The sequence below is a fragment of the Talpa occidentalis genome, unplaced genomic scaffold (genome assembly GCF_014898055.3).
Source record: "Talpa occidentalis isolate TD23 unplaced genomic scaffold, MPIMG_talOcc4v2.1 talOcc4.7, whole genome shotgun sequence".
Lineage (NCBI taxonomy): Eukaryota > Metazoa > Chordata > Mammalia > Eulipotyphla > Talpidae > Talpa > Talpa occidentalis.
Window position 1 is genome coordinate 37,007,908 of NW_023605083.1, and position 14,522 is coordinate 37,022,429.

The 14,522-nt window shown below is 43.5% G+C and overlaps 1 long non-coding RNA gene across 1 annotated transcript; it reads right to left on the reverse strand.

Annotated features, from left to right (window-relative positions):
- Positions 1 to 3,195: 3,195 nt before the first annotated feature.
- On the reverse strand, positions 3,196 to 14,491 carry LOC119231711 (uncharacterized). Its single transcript, XR_005121928.2, has 3 exons — positions 14,305 to 14,491; positions 11,167 to 11,255; positions 3,196 to 4,189 (listed from the first exon to the last, which is right to left on the reverse strand). It is a non-coding gene; the product is annotated as an uncharacterized LOC119231711 (long non-coding RNA).
- Positions 14,492 to 14,522: the final 31 nt, after the last annotated feature.

Sequence of the window (14,522 nt, forward strand, 5' to 3'; positions counted from 1 at the left end):
AATCTTATCTACATGGCAAGAGGTACGAATTGAGGCTCGAGCTGTGATGGTCACTCATATCAACAAAGGTGAGAGGATATTTGGAGGTTTTGTGTCCTTTTGTCTGTACTTAGACAAAATTATCCGGCTTTGTCTTGTTTTTTTCTCTCCCTTCACCACACAGAATGCCCTGGTCTGATATGGACCCTCTGTGTGGTTATTTATGTCCAACAGGAGAACACCATGGCCTACTTGCAAGTGTCCTGCCAGTTCCTAAATGTCAGCAGCTCCTTTTATCCTTTTCAATAATTTCAGAAGGTGAGAATGAAGCAAGAGTTATTCCTAATAATGTTATTTGTTATCTTGATTAATAATGTTATTATTGATTATCTTGATTAATAATGTTATCTTGATTCGTTTTCCTAGTCAGAGGCAGAAATTTGGCAAGCTATCAGTAACCACTATTTTTAAAGAAAAATCTGTTTATAGCTAAATTTACGAAACCACTGATTTTTCTCCGTGCAGGAAATGACAACCCCTCTCCCACTCCTCAGTTCCCCTAGAGAACCTCTAGGGTGTTTCTGTTTGCAATAAATACGTAGGGCTTTGTTTACTTGGCTTTCCCTAATACTCACAAATATTGATTTCCATCAGTGGATTTATTTAAATGGCAAACAAAAAAAGCGCCTCCCCACATGAGCATTTCTAAGTTAAGTTTCTGGCCAGAGGGAATTTGTTTCCCTTTCAGTTATAATTCTTTCCAAACAAGGTACTATCAGGGGAAGCCTAAGAAACAGCATGTGCAATTCAGCCTATTGTGACTTTATATCAAGTTTCAGCTGCAACCCGAGCTGAGTCACAAAACACAGAAACCAAGAGAAGCAAAAGCTTCCAAGAGTAGCCTCCAGGTCTCAGCCCGCCACACAGAGAACAGGCCTCAGGAGCAGAAAAGGGGGCGGCTTCTCCCCTGGTTTCCCTTCAGAGCGCTGCCATTCTGAGCTTTCTCGCCATTTTCACGCTCTCAGCTCAAGAAAACCAAAATTAGAAGGCTGTGCTACACAAATAAGCCCGAAAAGTCACCTGTGTGGCAGCTGTCTTCTGCATCGCGGGAAGAGTCGCCGCCGACATCCGCAGGAGGTTCGAGTCCAGCCGTGTCCTCCGGGACGTGGGGAGCCCGGGGCCTGCAGACGCCCAGGCCTGCGCCCAGCTCGCAGGTGCAAACACTTTCGCCGCAAACACTGGGCGAGTTACTCCTCGGCCGTAAGGCTTTTTGTCGTAAAAGATAATATAACTGGGCCTCCCTGGTGGTGCAAGGGGTTAAGCACCGCACTATGAAGCAAGTCGCAGCCTCTGCAGCACGAGTTCGATCCCCGGCTCAGCCAGGGAGCAACCCACATGGCGCAGCAGACCTCTCCTGACTTGCCTGCTGCTCCCCTCGGCAGTGTTTTCGGCCCTTCTGCCTGTTCTGATCCCCACTGTTTCTGGTGGATCCTCTCATCCCCCGCATCTCTGGCCTGTACCCCAGCTCTTGCATGCATGCATGCATAAATAAATAAATAAATAAATAAGATAACTGCTTGACAGTTTGGTTTCAAGTTTGGTCTATCCAGTGACTAGATGTGGAGGTCTTAAAATAGTGAATTGTAATAATTACGTATATCAAATTGATAGAAAATAGGGCGATAAAACGTACTAAAAGAGTGAAGAGAGGGCAAAGCCAGATTGCATACTACACTAGAAAATAGCATATCAGTTTGCAAGTCCTTCTGTAAGCAACGTCAGCCCTCCCATCCATCAAAACCAAAAGCTTACCCTGCTATAGTAAATACAAAAGAGGAGGCTAGTCATTCACAGCAGACTTGGAGAGCATTAATTATCAATTCTTTAGCTAATTTAGATACAACAGCTTGTTCTTTAATGCTGTCTTTACCGAATTTATGGAACAGATGCCGAATCTAGCAGGAAAATTAAATGCATTACATCGTTAGTGTTTCTTCCAGTTACGGACATTATTAATGGCTTTATCAAGTTGACGGATGACGATGATTTCCCTCAAGAATTGGCTTCTCAGTTTGAAAGATACTACATGGCAGGGGAAGGCAGCCCAAGGCCTCCAAGGCACAGACTGTACCCACACTTCTCGTAGAAGTCTGGAATGTCTATCAAGGGATGTGTGACAATATGCCAAGAACAAACAGCATGTAGATGGCTTTCACGGTGCAACACAAAGCTTACTTACAAACATGCATCCTACTCTTTGGAAACTGATCTCTCTTTTTTTAAATATTTATTTATGCATACAAGAGCTGGGGTGCTGGACAGAGATGCGGGGCGGGGGGGGGTGAGAGGATTCACCAGACACAGAGTGGGGAGCAGAACAGGCAGATCTACTGAAATACACTGCTGAGGGGAGCAGCGGGTGTTATAGGGGAGGTCTGCCGCACCATGTGGGTCACCTCCCTGGCCAGGGATCGAACTCGTGCTGCAGTGGCTGAGGACAGCTTCATAGGTTGCGTCTTAACCCCTTGCGCCACCAGGGAAGCCCTGATGTCTCTCTTAATGAAGGAAGAAATTTCAGCAAAAAAAGAAAAAGTTCTATTTTATTTTGTTATTAGTGTTCCAAGTTTCATTGCATCTATTTTAAGTAATGCCCTGCTTATTTTTCAAGATTTTATCTTTTTAGGGCAGCATTGCTTTACAGCCAATTAGTTAGGCAGCAAAAAATGCTTGCGACAAAGAACTTGCTGAGAATTTACCTAGAACTGGATCTTAGCAGTGACAGCCCACTCAATAGTACAGAGGCAGACAGAAGGCAAAGCTTATCTGTCTGATGACATGTGCAGGAGCCCATCACAGACAAGTGTTGGGGAAGTCACTCTGTAGCTTCCCATCAGTCTCCCCTTCCCTGCTACCCAGGTTATCATGTCCAAGCCATGGTCAGAGCAGTCCCTCCTTCTGGTTTCTAGGACACTAATCCATGACAGAGCCTCCAGGAAAAACCTTGCAAGAAGCCACTGTAGAGTAAATGGTTATCAGGCTTTTTTGCCCTCCCACCATTAGGATTGCCCTGCCTTATGGGGTACCTGTAGTTGTTACATTGTTGCAAGCTGTCTTATTTACTTCTGTGGGCCATGGGAGGAGTATTCAGATAATCACTGAGAGAAGCAGAAGCAAAAGAGGCAGGACAGGGAGAAGGCGAGAAAGAACGCCAGAGAGAGAGAGAGAGAGAGAGAAGCCCAGAGTGAAGACTTGCCAGGGGCTTGGAGGCCTCCTGGCCTCCTGGCCTCCTGGCCTCCTGGCCACCCGGCACCCCTGCCTGCCATGTACCTGGTTGGTGCTCTACATGTAAAGCTCACTAAAAGCCTAAGAAAGCCACCGAGGACTCCAAGACTCTACCCGTCTGCCAGATCATAGATAACCTGATCAGTGGCCTTTCCTAGCCCTAGACCACCCCCTGCCTTGTTTCTCTTCCCCAGTACGAATACCTTCTGATCCTCTTATATTCCCAGGACCAAGGTGGTAGAGGCAGGAGATAGAGCAGCAGCTTCAGACTTATGATGGTACCTGGAATTGCTCCTGTTGCCCACAGACTTGGGGCGACAGCTCCCTGGCTGGGGAACTAGTTCAAGTTGAAATGTCCCTACCCTGTCTAAAGCCAAGCCTTTCCAGTTTATTCTGACCTGAATGAAAGATCACCAACCCTCTATTCTTCTTTAGAATATTCTGTACACTTTAGGAAACAAAATCACATTCACATTGAGTAGAAACTGCTCAGACTCATCATTCACAGCAAACTCATTTTCCTTCCATTACATGGACCCCATGTTCTTCTTCCTACTCAAAATAGGCAGGATAGAGTTTCTCGAGAAACAGGGAGCGCATATACATGCAGTCAAATACCTGCCTGGGAAATAGCCACAGACCAATTGTGTGATTAATCGGTCCCACATAACGTCCACATTATAAATGTCATTGTATGTGCCAATGTTCAAAAAGTGTGGTCTGTTCCAACATGGAGACTCTCCCATCCTTGCTGAGTGGAAAATCACATTTCCCAGGAGCTTGTACTTTTCTCCCCTTCTCTTTTCCAGGGATGTTTCAAGGGTTTTGCATTTGCCCTTCAGTGGTGACAAATGACGTGTTGTGCTAATACTGGGCACCACCATTATTCATGTCCCCATTCTCTGTCCAGGTCTTTAATTGCAGCATCCTGAAAGTAGAAGCAAAAACTGTATTACAGAGGGAACTTTCATCTTCCTGATTATAATACCTGACAAAAAGCAGGCTTTTCTATTAATCTCAGGTGCCTTCCACCAGAGGGGCATCCACTCACTCCACTGTATGTGCGTAGGGCCCCTACCCAGGCAGCAGCACACAGAAGCAGAATATGTGACTCTTGGGATCTATAACTTCAGCCTGAAGAAGCTGAGCTGATAATCATATCACTCCACCGCCACATCCTTAATCGGCCTATTACGGGTATAAATTAAAGAGTTTTACTGGAGAGAATCTGTGTCCCAGAATTCCTGACTGCCGGGACCCAGATGAGCTCTGCTGAATATAAAGTATTCCGGCATATACTAGCTCTCTCATTGCAGTCTATTATAACCCAAATCACGCTGATTCAGAAAAGCCCTGTATTTGTGAGAGTCATCTCTTGCCTCCTTTTTAGTTCTTAAAGCAACACTCAGCGGAGGGTATTCAGTTACACAAATTATATCCAAAGGATACTGGCCAAAGATTTATTGTTCAATACATATAATTATAGTGATTTTTGTCATAATTAACGAAGAGACAGAAAAAGTGACAAGCCCATCAGGACACAATAAAAGCATCAATTTGGGTTACAAGACAGTCCATTACTGTAGTTGATCATGGTTTCTATTAAGTCTTAGAGCTACAAAGGTTGTAACTTTGCCATCTGCTATTTCATCAAATGGTTTATAGGAAAGCTTCTGGCCTGGAGAAAAACTTTAATGCAGCTGCAGGCTGCTTGCTTCTATCTTTTTAAATTAATATTTTTCCAAAGAAGTTGAAGAGCCGATTGAAACAGCAGGAGAAAGGTAAATGACTTTATGTGGGATGGTGCCCACAAAGCCTGGAATTAACAATTATAAAACTTCAGCCATAATTTATTTAGAATTTGCTGTATTTGAGCACTATCCTGACCACTGCGGGGGTACTTAGCTAAAGGAAATATGGTGAGATCTGGCCCATGAGTAAATCAGGAAGTCTGTTATTATTGTCCCTTCTCCCAACAGTCACAGCAGACCTCCCTCCCAGTTGCCAACACTGGAAGCCACTACCCAACCCTTCAGAGCTGTGGGGACATTACCAGAGGAAGGTAAAAGTGGGTCTTTGCTCCTCCATCTGCCCCAGCTGCCTTCGCACCCTCTTTTCCTTAGTCCACGAAAGCCCTCTTTGTCCACAACTAGAGCAGTCAGATAGAAGCGTGGTGCGTCTGTGGCTCTGTTCCTAAATTATAAACAGACTAGTGTCCCTAACTAGGAAACTCCAAGATTTCTTTAAGCAGCTTAGGTTTTACTTAGAGTTTTGTGTGTGTGTGTATGTATATATATTATATATATGTATGTATATATAATATAGTGTATATACACTATATACACCATATATATACACTATATTATACTATCTATACACTATATTATATATACACTATATATACACTATATTATATATATAATTTGTAGCTCTAAGACTAAAGAGAAAATTATCAACTATATTTCCCCTTGAGCCATTCAAAAACAAGAGTCAGGGTCACAGAGCAAACTTATCTTAGTGCCAACAATGATCATTTTTTGACCAGAGGTCCTCTTTCCTCAAGAGCTAAGGATGTGCCTATTCCTTCGATACCTGGGCCAATGTTGGCTACACCACATTGTAGTGGGGCACAGAAAAAGGCAGTCAAAGAGATTCCAGGTGGTGAAAATGACCAATGAACTTTGAACAGTGGCTTCCTATTCTTTCCTGCAATCTCCTTTATTATAGAATTTGTGAGTTTGTATGTGTGTGTGTGTGTCAGACAAACTGAGAGAGAGACCAAGGGCCAGAGAAGTTAAAACAAATTTTCAGAGAGCTTCTGTTCTCTCAAGTATCTCACAGTCTAGCAAGGGAAACACGCAAGTAAGCTACAAAACTGCAGTTTATACTTCACAATGGAAATGTGTGAGCACCAAGAGGGAGTAGTAAATGCTGTCAGGTGAAAGCAGAGAAGGCTTCATGGAAGAGGTGATGAACAAATTGACTCTTGCAGGAGGAGTAGGAATTTCCAAATATGCTAGGGGGTGAAAAACATTCCTGCTTGGCTTAGGTGAGGAGTTCCCAAACTTGAGCTTTCATAGACAGACCTGGAGAGTTTACTAAAGCATAGGTGAAGGGGTTTCACCATTTCTGATTGAATAGGTCAGAAGTGGTTCCATGAATCTGCTTTTTTAACAAGTTCACAAGTGGTGTTGATGCTGGTTGCAGATACAGGGCGAGAAGCAGAAGTAGAGACAGATATACTGAGAAACAGGCAGGGCCTAGATGATCAGGGACCCTGGGGTCCACACAGAGACCATTCACTATCTGTACAGTAAGGCCCCATGGATGGGTTTTAAGCCACAGTATGCAATAATTGCATCTGTGTTCTAAGAAGGCACCTCTGGAAGAAGTGTAGTCCAAAGGGGTCGTTATAACATGAATCTAATCAGCCACTCAGGGAATGATGAAGTGAGAACAGAGCCCAGGGGAGTGATAGGAATGCTGAAGATGGATCTGGGGTTGCTTCATGGGAAAATGAGAACAAAAGCTTGGTCTCTTGAGCTATCCTCTCAAAAGGGGGAAATAAATCAACTGTCTTCTTTGCCTCTTGAAGGTGTTATTTGTTCTTATCCCTGATTAAAATATGCAGGATGTATATTCCAGAAAAGAACACACAGGTCTTAGTATCATTTACTTAACAGCCACCGTGTGTTCATTCATTGTTTTTTCCAAGAAAAAGGAAAACATCCTTATTCGGTGAAGTCAAAGTATCCCCATGAGTCTTCCATAGGCATCTCTCCTAACTACAAAGTCCTGTGTTAAAGGTGCCTGGGGAAGAGAGGTTGGGTGTAGGGAGCCAGTGTGTTCCTAGCTTGGGCAGAAGCAGAACAGAAAAGGCTGGGATGGCACAGACAAGAGATAAAGAGATAATAAGAGGAGTGGCTGCAATGCCAAAAACCAGTGCACCTGCAGAGAATGGAATGAGAATTTCTAGAAAGACCCAGAAATATTTGGTAGTTTATTGAATTTCCTGTAGAATATGCTAGATGGGGAAAACACAAAATATTAATTAAAGTTAATATTTCTTGATGCATGCTATCTTAGCCTGGCTTCCCCCAGAAGCAGAGCCTGAGATAAAGCCTCTTGAGCTGGTGGTTTATTTGGAAAAGGTTCTTACTGTTCAGAGAGTGAATGTTTTCTCCACAGGCCCAGGGTGCCTTGGGATCCAGGTCTATTTCCATGCATATCATTCTCCACTTCTGCTCTACACCTGCATCTAAATCTCCAGAGTGTAAGACAAGGAAGCAGCTTGGGAGTGAGAAAAACCAGGCTGAGTATATATCTGACCATTGCATCCCAAAGGAACCCCTGAGAGGCCTTATGAAGCACTTTATTTTAGTAGGCAGTGGGTGAAGTGGCTGTTACCCAAAAGGGGCGTCACACTGGTGCCCTGGGTCACCTTCTGGCACCCCTGGGTTGGGTAATCTGTCCTGCCTGCACCCAGCACAGGAGCTTTTGTCACTGAGGAAGGGTGCTTTGTGGCTAAGAGAAGGTTTTGTATCCTTCACAAAAAGGTCTCTTTGAAAACATTCTGTTTGGAACTTGGAGCTGTGTTGCTGTTTCTGGGCTCCAGGGACAACTCTGATACCTGAAACTGACCATCACTCCAACCAGTCCACAGCAGGTCGAATGGTCCTCCAGTGCTTGTGCTTGAGACGATCATAACTGGGGGGGGGTGTGGGGGGCAGACCAGCTGCAGGCCTGTCAAGGTGAGCTTTGTCCTGAGCAAGACCGGAACTGCTTCTCCTGAATTCAGGAAGCCCCAGGGGGTCTCCCTGGTGCCTTGAAAAGATAAGGACAAAGACACAGGACCCACACCTTCTGTCCTTTATTAATGCCTCAGAGTTAGCCCCACTTTCACACATTAGCCTTCCCAATTTACTTCATTCCCCATGGAGAGAATCTTACAGCAATCAGATTTCCCCCATCTGAATCTGCCAAATCTCTCCCTCTTTTTTCTTTAATTTTCTTCTGTTTTCAGAAAGAAGGTGCCCCTTGCTACACGTCTCTCATAAGTGCTCTGTGGCCATTTGCATCATCAGTTTATCTTTGGAGTCATTTCTCTCTACTTCCCTAGGAATAATTCCCAGACTCAAAACTAAAAGATCACATACTCAGAATGGCCATGACATGTTACTTCCCAGTGATGTTTCAAAAGGCCACATGGTTCCGTTTTGTGCCTTAATGATGCTCTTAGTTATTTCAGGGGAAACAGTCACGTGGCCACATAAAGGAGACAAGGCAGTAAATTCCAGCTACAACCTGAAGCACACTGCAGTTCTACCTCAGGCATCAGAAGACACTTTGATGAGGGACTCATTTGGAGGAAACCTTGAAACCAACAGTTTCCTATTTCAGTGGCTATGCAGCATATTTTATTTTATATATATACTTTTTTTTACAATGTTCTTCCTGTTTGTACAATGCATGCTTTCTCCTTATAGTCCCTGCACAACTCCCATCACCAATGCACCCATGCACCATCACCATAGTCCCTTATATAAGAACAGGTTGCCTCCTGTTTTCATTCCTCTCCCTCCCCTGCCCCTGCAGTGTGTCTCTGATTAACAGTTGCCTGTTAATATTTTGTTTTTTAATTTATTATAATTATTTCTCTTTCTTGGTCCCTTATGTGTTTTCCCTAGATTCCTCCTATAGGTGAAACCATCCAATATTCTTCCTTATCTTTCTGGCTTATTTTGCTGAGCATAATCCCTTCCAGTTCCATCCATATTGCTGCAAATGGCATGAGTTTATCTTTTTTGATTGCTGAGTAATATTCCATTGTGTATATGTACCACATCTTCTTGATCCAGTCATCTATTTTTGGGTATCTGGGTTGTTTCCATGTCTTGCCTATTGTAAATAGTGTATGCAACATATTTTAAACAGCATTCCTGTGTCTAGAGACTTTCACACATTATGAGGTCCACTTTCCCAAAGGAGTTGTGAGCCCAAATTACCCAGCATCCTCTTCAATGATGTGATGGTAAATGTTTCATAATTGGCTCCTTAAAGGGGTAAAAAACTGATTTATAGCACTTTCCAATTTCCATGGTGTAAATATTACTACCATGACCTATTTCAAGTTACCCATAATTTTTAAACTGAACAATAAAATCCCCTGAAATTTAACAGTCAGCATTCATGGGCAGGTTTGAACCAACTTCTGCGTAATGGTGGATAACTCTTGTGACAGAGAGAGGTCATAATCAGATGCACTTGCTTAAAACATAAGCTCTGAAGAAAGAAGGGAGGAAGATGAAGAAGCAGGCTCCAAGTGGAATCCATCTTTTGCAATGGGGAAAGAAACTGCCCTCTTTTGGAGTGTAAAAGACCCCTGTTCTAGCAGCCAGTGAGGGAAACCAGCACTGCAAGTTGTCCAGTCAGTTCCCACAGCAATGGCAGCAGGGCCGGCCATGCCTGGAGCAGATTCCAGGAACATCTCAGCAGTGTTCTGGCTTGGAGTTCTCCTGGTTCATATGGAGCTTCTGTGAACTTCCTATATTTTTTTTTTAAAGATTTATTTATTTTTATGCATATAAGATCTGGGGTACAGGCCAGAGGTATGGGGGCGGGGAAGCGAGAGGATTCACCAGACACAGAGTGGGGAACAGAACAGACAGACTGACTGAAACGCACTGCTGAGGGGAGCAGCGGGCGAGTCAGGAGAGGTCTGCTGTGCCATGTGGGTTGCTCCCTGGCCGGGGATCGAACTCATGCTGCAGAGGCTGCAGATTGCTTCATAGTGCTGTGCTTAACCCCTTGCGCCACCAAGGAGGCCCTATTCTTTATTAGATAAATCCTTTTGTGCTTTGACTAAATACAGTAGATTCTCTTTATTTGCAAAGAAGAGCCAGCCTATAATAGGATCCTGGAACAGGGAAGATCCTGCTGTTTCAGGCAGAGATAGATACTTGGAAGCAGAATTAAACATTGTTTCCATTAAATCTGCTTTAGAGCTTATGGTTTTCCCCATGGGGGTGAATTCAGGTTTAATTCAATCCCATGTGTTCCCCGTTGATAATGGTGGACAGAAACAACCTCAAACTCGAATTACTCTGCAGCTCAAGATGTGAGGAGGATACAGACTTTACTGTGTAATAAAGCATATAATAAGAATTCCAAAAAGACTTAGGTAGAGGGAGGAGTAACTCCCTCCACCTCAGCAGTGCCAGCTCTCAACATACACTAAAGAACTAGATTAAGTCTAGTGAGCTTTTCAGGAACCATGCATATACATTTTGATAACCTCTTCCAAATAATTGATTTCTCAAATCTTACCTTAACTATTATAGTACCACTTTGTGGACCACCTGCCTGAAATTCTTATTAAAAATAATGTCTGAAGCCTCCCTGATGGTGCAAGGGGTTAAGACGCAGCAGCAGTTCAATCCCTGTCCTGGGAGCTGACCCATATGGTGCAGCAGACCTCTCCTGACTCGCCCTCTGCTCTCCTCGGCAGTGTATTTCAGTCAATCTGCCTGTTCTGTTTATCACTCTGTCTCTGGTGAATCCTCTCACCCCCTGCACCTCTGGCCTGTACCCTAGTTCTTGCATGCATAAATAAATAAATCTTAAAAATAAAAAGTCTGCCTTCCAGATCTACCCTTCTCTTGGGAAAAAAAAATATATATATATTTGAAAGTTTAACAGACAAGCCTAGCTAAAAATAACACAGATTACCTGTTTAGACATTGTAGGAATAACATTTTTAAAAAAATGTTTAATGAAAAAATGTTAACCAGGCCAATAAAACTCCAAAATGCCTATGAGAGGTATAGAGGAGTTGAAGGGAGCTCAATTTCTCCAGCTGGAGGTCACCACCTTCCCCTATCTTTTTCTCCAAATACAGAAACTTACTGTTTCCATAGAGATGTATCCCCAGGGTGGTCTCTAAAGGGTTCTCTACCCAGGCAGTTTCCAAATGTTGCTGCTATTTCTTATCACGCCTGGAAGACAGGGCGGAGTTAACATTAATAATAGCTAAACTTGAAACAAGTCTATTCACCAGACACCATGCTGAGTACTTTGAATGGATTATCTCATTTAATCCTTATAACAGTGTGATCTAGGCACAGTCTTTACTCTCATTTTATAGAGGAAGAAAATAAACATAAACAAATTGTCCAAGCTCTCAGCGAGTTTGTGGCAGAGGCAGGATATGAAATGTGAAGGGTCTGACTCCAAAAGCTATACTCTAAGGTCTTCACCACACTGATAGAGCCGGAGAGAGGTCAGGTCAAAGACAGAGGGAAATGAAGGAGGACACTGCAGGAAGTTGCATGACATATAGATAAGGAGCTACCCAAAATTCTCAAGGCCTGAAGAAAATTCTGGAGGGTTGTAGAGAGGCTGGGTTTCCTCATTAGCTCGTGGAAACTGGTCTGTAATGCATGGATGGAAGCAGGGATTGTAACTCCACCCATAGAGTGTGGCCTGAAGAATCACAAACAATGTGTTCAGGGAGGTGGTGACACTTTTTATAACAGAGGCTGGATTCTGTCAAGGCCACTTGATCCTTACACTGTCTTCATTAAAATGCAGGTAAAAGAACGCCTAGAACTTTGTTACCAACCAATGGTGTCCTCTACTTGAAGTCCCTAGATCAGATAATGACATCAGGTATTTGAGAAATTGACTTTTTGCAAATTGATCGGAAAGGAAGTAAGAGATAAACTAAAATCTACCTTCCTGATTAAGGAGAGAAATGAATTATATAGGTTTTGGGGACCAGGGTTGAAAACAAAGGAGTTATGTTTTATTGGCTGAACAGCAAGTTGGGGCAGAGAAATGTGGACTTGGCTGAAGCTCATTGGCTCACCACGGGCACTTCATACATGAAGGATGAAGAGGCTTCTCTCCACATAGCTAGAGTTTTGAGTTTCTCTTGGTGCACCCCCTCCTGCCCTGGGTAGCCCCTTCTCCCTCTGCCTTCTCAGGTACCCAGCTGGCCTTGACATTCACATCAAGGTTATCCAGATGTTCTCAGGTTTTGCTCCAAAAAGTACTTAGATAAATTGATGTCTCCCTTGTGCTTTAGGGCCTGAGAACTATATAATCACTTAGCTTCAAGGTCTGCTGAGCAGCATGGACCTGGATACTAGCTGAGGCAGCCTTAGACCCAATTCTGCCTCCTTCCCTGACTGCCTATCACTGCTTCACAGAAACTAAAGCCTTTCCCTTAAAGCACTGCAAAAAGAGGCGTTCAGATCCTCTCAGCCACACAAGTTCTGCAGCCTTGGGCAAGATGGTTGACCTCTGGATCTCAGTTCTTTCATCTGTAAAAAGAAGATGGCCTTTCTCAACTCACAGGAATGGTTAAATGAATGGAATGAAAACAGCATTGGGTCAACATCCTGGTGAAGAGTAAATACTTAGTAGTGACTCCTTGGGTGGTTATCAAAGCTCATGTCTCTCCCTAAATCAAATATATTCATTACCAAGTTTATATCAAAGTCCCTTCAACAAGTATGTCTGTGTGTTTGCTTTGTGTCCACACATATCCTAACAGGGCACACTGATGGTGGTTGAGAGTATGTGGTATCAGGCCTGTGCTCACTTTTTCTGCAAAAGCACTGTCCAGAAGACCCAGCCCCACCCAAGGCAACTTTGCTTTCACACAGACGCCCGCCGGACCGCGAGGCCCAGGGTCCAGGAGGTCAAGCTACCTGTTCCTCCTGTGCTTTCTCTTTTCCCTCCCAAAAGCAAGAGCATGGTTTCTTTTCACATGGGAATAAAATGGATGCAGGAGATTTCTTGTCCATTTCCAGCTTCCCTCCCACCTGTGTACTGACTGCTAGCTCTGTGTCTCACCCTATAGTCTTACCCCAAGCCTCTGCGCATAACAGAGAGCAGGAAATCAAGTCTGCATCCAAAAACCACACTGAGGAACTAAACAAATTCAGATAAAAGTATGCACCTATTCTGATGAATGAGGAGTGCCAGCCCTATCAGCTAAGGTAAGTACTGAACAATGCCTTTCTAAAGAAATGTTACATGGATTTCATTTTCTGGCCCACCCCCAGAGTCCCTCAGGTTGACTTTTTTTCATGTATTTTTGACTGCAAAGAATGATAAGAAATGAGCAGACTTTTTTACTGTGCTCTTTAATCAAATGATATGTTTGCATTTATTTATGTCTTATATGCCCAGCTACACACTGCCTTCAAATCTCTTGGACTGGAGCAGGGTTTTGCTACCTCAGCACTACTGACACTTGGAGAGGAAAACATGTTTACCTGGAGAGCTGGCCTGTGCATTGTAGGATGGTTAGTGACATCCACAGCCCCTACTCGCTAGACACCAGTAGCATAGCCCAGCCCAGTTTTGCCTACCAAACATTACCAAGGATCCCCTGAGAGCGAAAATACCCTGATTGAGAACCACTAGACTAGACAGACGTACAAATGAATGTCGATAATGCAGTGAGAAGGTGGTTGATGGCAGAAATCTGTCAAGTGCTTCCAGAAGGAAAAATTCACTCCACTGGGGGAAATGAGGACAATTTCACAGAGGCGGTGACAACTGAGCTGATTTAGATCTTTTGTCACTGGAAACAACTCCCTATACTGAACTCAGATTAATCTTAAACAATTATCCTTTGATCTAGACTTTCTTATTTGATTTTTTTAATTTAATACATGCAGAAACTGTTCCTCTACAAATATTTTCCAGTTCACATGATACTGTCTGACTCTACTGCTCTATAATCCTGTCTTGAAGGAAAGTAGGATGGGAAAAAGCAACACTGCTTGAGTCTTAACTACTGTCCATGAAAAAGAGGGTAAGAAGAGTAGGCACTGGAAGAAAACTTGACGAAGCCTAAATATATCTTCTGTTGTTAAGCATAAGCATCTAAGTTTACATTAAAATCAAAGGTCTGGACAAGAAGCTTAACAGTGTGATATATTTTTCTACTATGAAATGAAATAAAAGTGAGCTATACCAGCTGAGTTTTGTAAAATGTCATGAGTTTACGCTGCTGCAGTCAACACTTACCCAGAAACCTTATGCATATGACCAGCTGGCTGGTGGCGTTTCCTTCACTCTTCCTGGTTTTAAGTGTCTGCTCCTCTCCAGGTTAAGAAAAGTTCCAGCTGAAACAGCAGATGCTTGGACACTTACTGCTACAGGCCCTTTTGGCAGGCAGTTCATTGTCCTACAAATGCAGAATAGTGTGGGTGCCCGGAAGCCCATTTAATCCCAATGACTTTTCA